This window comes from Papaver somniferum, unplaced genomic scaffold (genome assembly GCF_003573695.1).
Source record: "Papaver somniferum cultivar HN1 unplaced genomic scaffold, ASM357369v1 unplaced-scaffold_57, whole genome shotgun sequence".
NCBI classification, from domain to species: domain Eukaryota; kingdom Viridiplantae; phylum Streptophyta; class Magnoliopsida; order Ranunculales; family Papaveraceae; genus Papaver; species Papaver somniferum.
The window spans coordinates 3,293,131-3,303,500 of NW_020648415.1; the positions used below are offsets into that span (position 1 = coordinate 3,293,131).

Consider the following 10,370-nt stretch of genomic DNA (forward strand, 5'->3'; position numbering starts at 1 on the left):
TTGATTTCTCGATAGGCAAGATATAAAAAGTAATCACAAACACCTTCGTCCCATTGTTTGTGATTCCGCAACATCTTGTTTCGCTACCATACGATTAAGATTGTTGTGAGGTGATTGATTAATCTAGGCTGTTCTTCGGGAATATAAAACCGGATTATCAATTGGTTCCTGTTCACCTTGATTATTATCCAAAGACGGAACAAAAACTTTAGGGTTTTTCCGTGGGAGACAGATTGATCCTTTGATAGACTTGTCTATGTGAGACAGATTTGTTTATTGTTAAAGCCTGCGATTTTGGGTCGTAGCAACTCTTAGTTGTGGGTGAGATCAGCTAAGGGAATCAAGTACGCAGTATCCTGTTGGGATCAGAGGCGTAGAGAGTACAACGGTACCTTGGGTCAGTGGGAGACTGATTGGGGTTCAACTATAGTCCAGTCCGAAGTTATCTTGGAGTAGGCTAGTGTCTGTAGCGGCTTAATACAGTGTGTATTCAATCTGGACTAGGTCCCGGGATTTTTCTGCATTTGCGGTTTTCTCATTAAAAAAATTTCTGGTGTTTGTGTTATTTCAGTTTCCGCATTATATTCACTACACCAAATTCTGGATTTAGCAACCCAGATTAGCAACAGAGTTAGAGCTGTTGCTAATCGCAACAAAGGAAAACAGTTGCCAAGTTTTAGCAACAACTTTATTTTGTTACGAAATTCGCAACAGCCCAAATTCTGTTGCGATTAGCAACAGCCTAGAGTATAAGCATGCGATCCACATGCGTATCAGGTAACACTTCTGACTCTTATTCCTCCCATAGTTTGACCTGCTTGGAAGTGTAGTGAGATAAGTCCACCCCTTGACCTTTTGACCTGCGATTACACGTGCTCCTCCTCTTCTAACCACAAAAATTTATTTACTTTACTCTTCTCTTTTCTTTATCTTCTCTATTTACTTTTACATCTAGATCTGAGAAAGCTCTGCAGCCATTAAAAGTCTACTTCAATCAAAGCTTTACTGCCATTAAATAGAAATCATTAGTGAAGAGTAGCAGAAATCAGTGAAGATGTTTTGGTTAGATGCTATTCTTCCATTAGGAATTATCAGTAATTCTCAGTATCAGTTCTTCTTAAATCTTCACGAATAATTTGGGGTTTGGTTGTTTTCAAATTTGGGTTTGATGTTGAAGTTGTTTCTTACAAGGTGAACGCCCTTTTCATTTAAATCTAGGGTTTTATTGATTTTACAATAAGAATTTGGGGTTTGGTAGTTTTTAGATTTGGGTTTGATGTTGAAGTTGTTTCGTACAAGGTGAACGCCCTTTTCATTTAAATCTAGGGTTTTATTGATTTTACAATAAGAGAATCATAAAGATCGGAACTTATAAGTGGGTTTCTTATATGTTTGGATCTGTAAATCTCTAACGATTTTTTCTTTTGTAAAAAATGGTGCAGGATAGGTCAACAAAAATCCCACTTGATGCAAAGGTTTGTCTGACTACGTATTTGGAGTGCAATTTTCTTACTTGCTTATTATCATGTCTTCCATATATCAGTTGTGTTTGATTTATAAGTATTTTGTTTTTTGTTGCCAAAGTTTGTTTAAAGAATTTTATAAGCTTTTAAAAGTGGGTTTCAATGAAGTTTAGGTTTTGGCAATAATTGATTTTTGCTCTCTTTGTTCTGGATTTTTCCTTTAGGTGATCGATGGTTGAGGTATTAGTTTTCATTTGTGGGGTGAATGGTAATAGATGCTTGTCCTGCATAAGCATATACTTTCTGTAGTGAATGGTGCAAGAGTTTTGACCCAATTCTAGGTTATTGAATAGGCTAATGTAACCAGCAAAACCCTCATTTTTGAGTTACGGTTTAATTATTTGTTTACTCCATTAAGAGATAAACTGCTACCAACCTTATGATTAGTTAAATTTTCTAATTCTAATTTTGTGCATTGTTATGCAACATTGTTTTGATGAATATCCCCCACTTTTGTTTGATCCGATGTTGGTTTGTTGTAAAATATTCATTTAGTGTTGGTACATCATTAAGTCTTGTTTTAAGGCTCATTCTGTTTTGTTTGTAGTTGGTAGCAAGCGGCACTACACGTTTAGGATGACAAAGATGTTTGTAGTTGGTAGCAAGCGGGCATTACACGTTTAAGATGACAAAGATAATGATAATAGGTAAGCTGAAAGTGAGACTTTATTGTTGTTTGCTATTTTAGTTGTGTAGAGTGTACAATGTGCAGGCAAGAAAGTTTGTGTGCAATGCTGAGAAAGTTGAAACCAAAGAAAGAAGCCACTGCAACTAAACGAATAACCATTGCCGAGTGTCATGACTGCGTGTTCTATGTAGGAGTAAATCAGCGGCCACTAATTTGTGGGAATGATCTTAAGTTCCAGGTGAAGCCTATTGCTCTAAACCTTCTTATCTCCTTCTAGTATACAAAAATGTTTTTGATAAGACATTATGGATTCATTTTCATCCTACTCATTCTAGAAAATGTTCAGAAAAGTTTTTGGTCTTTATTGCACGGGTAGCCCCATATAATACTTTCTATTGACAGCTGGAAGAGCACCTGAGCCAAGTTGGTGTGGGTAAAACTACCAACAATTGGAACGAAGCACTTGTTCTGGGTGTGGTGGATCCACACTTGCTTCCTCCTTGTGATGTTGTCCTGCTATGTTAAGAATGTTAAACTCTAATAAAAAATCATGATAAGTTAAAGCTTCTCGGTAATGAGAGTGAATAACTTAAATACAACTCTAGAGGTTGAAACAATTTCCAACTTCCATCTTTGTTCTTTTTGTTTCTTTTATCACAGCTGTTAAACTATGCGTTCACCATTACTGAGAAGCTTTAACATTCTTTTATTTTTCAAGTATCAAAGTTTGAGTGCTTTACATGGACTAGGGGATCTATGTTTGTCATATTGGTTAGAAGTGTCAAAAGCATGATAAGTTCGTGATAGTAATCAATTTTCTTCTCAGTGATTTTGTGCCCTGATAATCCATCTAGTAGGGATTTCTATATTCTGATGTTCGTAGGGAGACAAGACCCACTGCTTTATTCGTCTCCCCCTATTATCATGAAATCCAAATTCTCTGCATCAATCAAGTTTCTTGCATGCATATCGTAGTTATACCAGATGACAAGTAGAACCGCAACTAATGAAGAATGGTTTTTTTAATCTTAGATTGATCTTGTCCTGTACTCTTCTCTGGTGCAGGAAGTAGTTGTTATTCAAGTAGTTTTGAAATGATCTGTTTGGTTCGTGATAGTAATTTTTTAGATCCTGAAATGCCATTTAGTTTAACGTGTCATTCTAAAGACTGTTTTTATTATTATTTAGCATTAACTTATGGCTGAAACATGAAATAATTAAAGTTTCTGAGACTCTAAAAGCCAGTGTGTAGTCGATATATATTTGCCTCCATGAATTCGTTCTGATGTGGAAAGCTTTTGTGAAATGTCCTGATTTTTATGTGTATCTGATACATTTTATGCCATGTTGTTCACTTTTGAATGTTGGTAATATAATTATGAACTTACTGAACTCGTTGTTTGTAATTGTGGTGCAGGAAGTGTTTATTTCATTTGATGAATGAACTCCCAACAATATTTGAAGTTGTTAGTGGAGCTGTAAAGAAGCAACAAGTTAAGGAGAAATCTTCAGTTTCAAATCACAGCAACAACAAATCCAAGCCCATTTCACAAAAGGTAAAAGTCTTCAGTTTCAATTAGTTAGCTTAGGATGCATGCAGTTAGTGCCTTGGGGTCCTCTTGTAAAAAGCCAATTTTCAATTTTGTTATTCTTTGCTTTTTTAAACACTTACATTTTGTTTGTTTTCACAACTAAAGCAGTGATTAGCCAACCCACCAGCCAAGTCTTACTCCAAGCCAAACCCTCCTCCAATAGAAGATGAAGAGCAAGAGTCTGACAAAGAAGAGGATGAGCATGGGGTTACTTTGTGTGGTGCATGTGATGAGAACGATGCATCAGATCTAAAAGTTCGTGTCTTGAGCAGATTAGAATCACATCCTCCAAGTGACGCTAAGTACTTGCATGGCATACTCAAGTCTAAAGGTTCGTGTCTCTTGTGTCTTGTCTGATATCCTATATCGGTTATTAGTTTCTAGACGCAAAAATGAAATTAGTGTTTCTTCTCTCAGATTCAGTTTCTTAGTACAGGGAACCATTTTGCAAGATTTCCTTGATGTAATGTTAAGTTAATAGATGTACCCAAATGACAGTTCTTGTTATGTTTCAAAGTTCAATTATAGTTTCATGTCGAATGTGAAGGTTATCTGATAGATTTATCAGAATAAGAAGAATCAGGTAATTGCGGGGCACTGGGTATTTCAGGATAAATTGGTGGGAAGTTGATTTTGACTAGGTCAACGAAGACTTGACCTTTAATTTTTTTTAATGCGAATATTTAGCAACGACGAAAACTTGTTGCTAAATCTGAACCAGAACAACAATATCCAGTCCTAATAATGTAACCCCGGAATAGCTCTAAAATTAGCAACAGCTTTTCTCTGTTTCTAAATTTTGTGGTTCGCAACAGCTTTTTTCTGTTGGGACTGCCGTTATTGACCGAATTTAGCAACAGAGATAGAGCTGTCGCGAAAATCTGCGATAGGGTGTTTAGCAACGGCAGAAACCTGTTGCAACCCCGGTCAGCAACAGAAATAGACTGTTGCTAAGCGCTAAATTTGGTGTAGTGATTGTTTATCTTTATAATTGAAATAATACAGGTTGTGCGTGTAGATCATCAATTGGTATAATCCAACCTTTGGTTGTTTGATTGTCATTGATTGATACTTGGACATTGGTCTTTGGTACCGTCCAAGTTATTCCTTGTGTTTGATTAGGACTCGCTGATTTCTATTAGCTCGAGTAAATCAAAACAAGAGAGAGATATTAACTCCTTGAGATACTTTTACCTAGATTGAGTCTGACTGTCTAGTTGATTCTCTAGAAGTTATTTCGGAGTTAGTCCATATAGATTGCTAAGCGAAATATTGGGTGGTGTTCTTAGAGCCCCGCTTTTTCAATTGGTATCAGAGCAAGCAAACACGTTTAAGACCTTACAAGTCTGTGTTTGTAGCAATCTGAGTCTGCGGACGAAATCTCTTATGCATACCAAAATGCCTCCTAAAGCTTTCAACTCTGTCAAGTGTCTCGGAAATACCTCAAAGCATTACTCCTTAGTTGATTCTTTCGAATTCCGAGGTTGGAAGACTGTCCCATCTTGTGTTGACCACTCTTCCTCAAATGAGACATTGGACACAGTGGCAAAAGCTGAAATGGAGCTCACCAGAATTGGAAAAAAAATCTATTGGGTTTGTTGATCTTCAGAATCATGAACAGCTCATTGATGAATTTGAAAAGTCTGTTGATCGTGAACATGTACTCTATAACATCATAGAGTCATTCTCTGAGGATATTGAGAAACTTCTTCAAGAAAATAATCTACAGCATGAAAAGATTTCTGATCTTGAAAAGCTGATCAAAGAAGGCTCAATTAGAGAAAAATGTTTGATCAAGACTCATTCATCTGATCTTGACAGACTTCGTGTAGAAAAAGAAAAGCTAGAAGCATCACTTTCACTGGCCCATGAACAGTATTTGACCTTGAAAAAGGAAAACTCTGTCTTAAGGAAAAACTCTTCTGTTCCAACTGTTCCTCTTAATGTGGAGCACATGAAGAAATCTCCTCCAGAATATTGTGTCGAGAAAAGGTTACACAACTTACAATCTTCTCACAAGGCTGTAAAGTTAAAACAGATGCCGACTCTTGCGTCCTTCTTACGAACCTGTACCTTATGTGGAAAAGGAAATCGCTATGTTTTCCATTGTTTTGCTAGGAAGAAACAAATTTCTAAACTTCGCAATTTGCTTCTTTCCACTGTCAATAGAGTAAATAGTCAAACGACTACTGCAATGAACCTCTTCACAAGGAATCGGACTTCATATAAAAATGATCTCTTTCCTAGAAATCATTACAGGATTGGGTTGCACTCTAGTGGTAAAAATTCTTGTGCTACCTACGAAAGCATGTCATGTGTTTATAAGAATAACTCTGGTAAATCTAAGTCTAGAGTATGGGGACCCGTTTCTGAAAATCCCCTAGAACCAATCTCTAGAGGTCCTAGACTTTGTGATCAGAAAGATTCCTCTCTTGTGCTTCCAGGAAGGGTTGTGAGACATTTCTCTAAATTTGGAGACTGCCAGGAAAAGATAAGAAATGCTGAGACCAGATATCCTGGAGGAAATCACAACTATTCTCTCAGATCCTTTGGTGAGACTATGTCTCCCTCTACTACCTAGTAGAAAAAACTCCATTCGTGTATCTAACTTGAGAGATACAAGGATGATGTCTGAGAGATGATCAAGTATGTTTTGCTGATTTTCTTTCGGTTTGTATGTTTGATTTTTTTTTTCTGGTAGTTCTTTCTTTCATCACTGTGACTTTTTAGAGATGAAGGTTCTCTGAAAACAACACAGTATGCAATGTTCCTAATTGGGTCTATTTACTCTGGTATTTCGGTCTGCCCACGAACGTCCATATCTCCTCAAGGAACTCTAGGGTCTCTATCTAGGGTATATACTTGAACACATATATATTTTATATGCGTTCATTAATCTTCAGAAAGGAACTCGATGGAAACTGTTCCAAAAAAAGAAGTTAACCCTAACTTGTAAGATGATCTTAAAGGATGTGATTCTGCTTAAGAGTTCATCATGAAGAAGATACTGGAAAGGAAAGAGTATAACTCTTGGATTGGAGAGTTCGTCAAGGATCTAATTCGTGTTCAGATGGAAGTTAAGAGCGAACTTGCTAACCTTCAACTGCAGATAAACCATCTCATTGATGGACAGGCAAAAATCCTTGGTACTCAGAATATCTTGATCAGGAATCAGAAGAAAGTTATCCTTGACTGCGCAAAGGCTCGTCATTATGCTCGCATTGTTGATCGAAAAAATAACGTTCTAACTTATGAACATGGTGTCTCTACAGTCAACAGGATCAAGGATATCGGTGATTCCTATTTCGAATGACCATTTCAGAGGTATGAAATCATCCAGGAAAATTGAGTTTTTCTTATCGCCTAGTATGTCTTATTTTTGGCTTAGTTGGAAGAATAACTAGTGCTTTAGATAGCGATGATTGTGACTACACATAGCTATTATTTTTCATCTTCTTGTTTTTTGGTTTAAATTCTAAAACTATTTGGAGGATGATGTTTTGTAGTATGTAATATTTATATTGCAATTTTTTATGGGATATTGGTGTTTACATCCGTGAACTATGTTGTCCCATATTTTGTCAAAAGTAAAGTCGTTCATGATCGGTATTCGTTTATTGGTTCAAGAATGAATAGACTTTTGACATATACAAAAGTTAAGCCTATATTGTCAATCTTTGATGGAAGATAGGTTAAAATCTTTTGTATCCAAGGATTATTGCTATTGTATATGTGTGTGCAAAAGAATGAATCCTTGTATATTCCACGGTATTGATCTTCATTGATCCATCCTTTTTGTATTACCGTGAGGCTCCGTAATGTGTCTTATGTTGAGCACGATACGACAAAGTTGATTATTTTTGATTAGCCTTGTTGGTTGTTCCGTAAGATACTTTATGTTGAGCATATTAGAACTAAATTAATCATCTTGTTCGTTATTTAATTATTATTCCGCAAGTCTCTCTTGTGTTGAATATATGAACGATTAAGCCAATCCCTTTCTTGTATGGTTAACTTAGTTGTTGCTCCGTAAGTTTACTTATGTTGAGCACAATGAATTAAATTGATCACTTTTGTGTTTAATTTGATTATGTATTCCGATTAAATTAATCATGGGTTTACTTATGATTAATTTGATTGAGTTTTGGATATAAAAATCATTCACATGGTTTTGGTGTCCAATAAAAATCCTTCTTTTTTCTTGAAATTAAGGTCGCTCGTTGTTGTTCTTTCGGGAATGACATCAAATGGGGGAGAGTTCTTTTGAACTTGTGCTTAATGGTCATATCTTGAAGGGTGTGTGGTTGTGGAATTTTAGAGGGGTTTTCTTGTATCTTCAAACTCCTTGATGAATGCTGTTAGCTTCGGCTATATGATTGCATCTAAATAAGATGATGTGTGTTTGTTTCTCTCAGTCATGAAATGTCTTTTATGGAAATTTCATTATGAACCCGTTCTTGTACTTTTCCCAATTTTATTGACAAAAGGGGGAGAATTAATATGTAGCTCACACTACAAATACATATAGTTTTCGGATCATTGTGTAAGGGGGAGTGGTTTTCATGTGAGATGGAGTATTGACTAAGGGGGAGTGATACATATCACCACAGTATTATTGTTGAAGTTGTGATACAATAGAACTTTGACACTGTGTAATAATACTATGACACTGTATAACAATGATCGAGACTGATGCTTTCTCATTGTTATAGCTACTGATCTTCAACAACGGTGATGCTAAACTTACAACCTTTGGGATCATTGGAGTACTTGGAAGTGACAAAGATTTCGAAGAATGTTGAGTATTAGACATGTGGAATAGGATCTACTAAAGTTTCATTATCTTTTTTGTATTATATATGTATTGATAGTTTTGTCACTAAAATTGACAAATGGGGAGATTATTAGAGCACTGCTCGGTCAAACTCGCATGCGTTGCTATCTCAAGCATGTTTGTCAATGTTAGTGATCAAAACTATAAGTCTTGATTTCTAGTCTCTTATAGCTAAGTCTCGGACTAGGATAGTAAGTGTAGTTGATCTCAAGGACTTCATGGCGATTCATCATACAAGTAGAAGGACTACTCAAGGAACCGGTGGAACTTCTCGACAAAAAGGTATGTGGAGACTTGAACTTATCTGTCACTCAAAAGTCTATCTATTCTATCTCCTACTCTTTGAGACAAAAGTCGTATGCTATATATATACTAGATTATACACATTTGGTATTTCGAGCCGAGTATACCTCGCCTATCTATATCTCGAAATATGTGTTGGTAATCTTTTCGCTTCGACCAAGTTTATCTTTACCTAGTGACGAAAGTCATGAATGTTTCAATCACTTTGAAAATTGCTTTGACGAGAAATGGTGTAACAATTGTATAACGCCCTCTAAGAATGATTAAATGATTGAAATGAGAGTTTATATTACATAACCAATGTATTCCTTGAACCGAAGTTCTCGAACTTTGTTGATCAAGAGAACCGGAAGTATAGCAAGTGCCAAGTCCGCGAACTTCCGAAGTTCTCAAACCCGAGAATTTCTGCTGGAGTTGAAAAACTACTTGCGGGAACCCAGTCCGCGAACCGGCGAAGTTCTCAAATCCGAGAATTTCTGCTGGAGTTGTAAACTCTGTCCGGTGTCTTAAGTCCGCGAACCTAGTCTGCGAACTTGAGAAGGTTATATATCTAAAGATGATCTCTGAACTTAATCTTAAAAGACTAAGGAATGCTTTTGCAAACCGTGGCTATTAAAGTTCATGAACCGATTCTTGTGAATCAAATCATCTTTGCTTCAATTGTGTCTTGTGTAGTTACATAAGATTTCCTTGCAATTGTACAACTCTCTTAACTAGTTCATTTGAGTCATTTGAACTAGTTATGGTGAAGAAGAACATGGTTGGTATGAAATGATCTTATGGTTAACCTTTTTGGTTAAACTATTGTTGAACCAATAATGTACACGTTTGGGTGCGGTTCACAAACCTAGAAGCGTACAGTCATTTGTTTATGACAAGCTAAGTTTTCGATCTAACGGTTGAGAAATATTAGCTTGAATCTAAATCAGTTTTTCATCTAACGGTGGATATTGATTTCTTTGTAACCAAGGCAAAACCCTGATTTGAAAGACTATATAAAGGGACAGCTAGCAACTCTGCAAAACTAATCCCCACACCGTACGTGTGCTACTAGTTTGCGTGCTAGAGTCGGTTCTCCTTTAACCTTTGGTTTTCTTCTTCTAAAACCAGGTTAACGACTTGAAGACTTCATTGGGATTGTGAAGCTAGACCGATACTACATTTATCGTAGTTGTGTGATCTGATCTTGCATCTTCTAACGTAATAGTACAATCATATTGATTGGCTAGAGATTGTTTGATTTCTCCGATAGGAAAGATATAAAAAGTAATCACAAACACCTTCGTCTCATTATCTGTGATTCCGCAACATCTTGTTTCGCTACCAGACGATTAAGATTGTTATGAGGTGATTGATTAATCTAGGTTGTTCTTCAGGAATATAAGACCGGATTATCAATAGGTTCCTGCTCACCTTGATTATTATCAAAAGACGGAACAAAAACTTTAGGGTTTTTCTGTGGGAGACAGATGGATCCTTTGATAGACTTG

General features: G+C 36.3%; 1 long non-coding RNA gene across 1 annotated transcript; it reads left to right on the forward strand.

The window, feature by feature from the left end:
* The first annotated feature begins 989 nt into the window (after positions 1 to 989).
* LOC113343219 lies at positions 990 to 4,224 on the forward strand. Its single transcript, XR_003357099.1, has 5 exons — positions 990 to 1,191; positions 1,443 to 1,475; positions 2,071 to 2,389; positions 3,569 to 3,707; positions 3,852 to 4,224. It is a non-coding gene; the product is annotated as an uncharacterized LOC113343219 (long non-coding RNA).
* Positions 4,225 to 10,370: the final 6,146 nt, after the last annotated feature.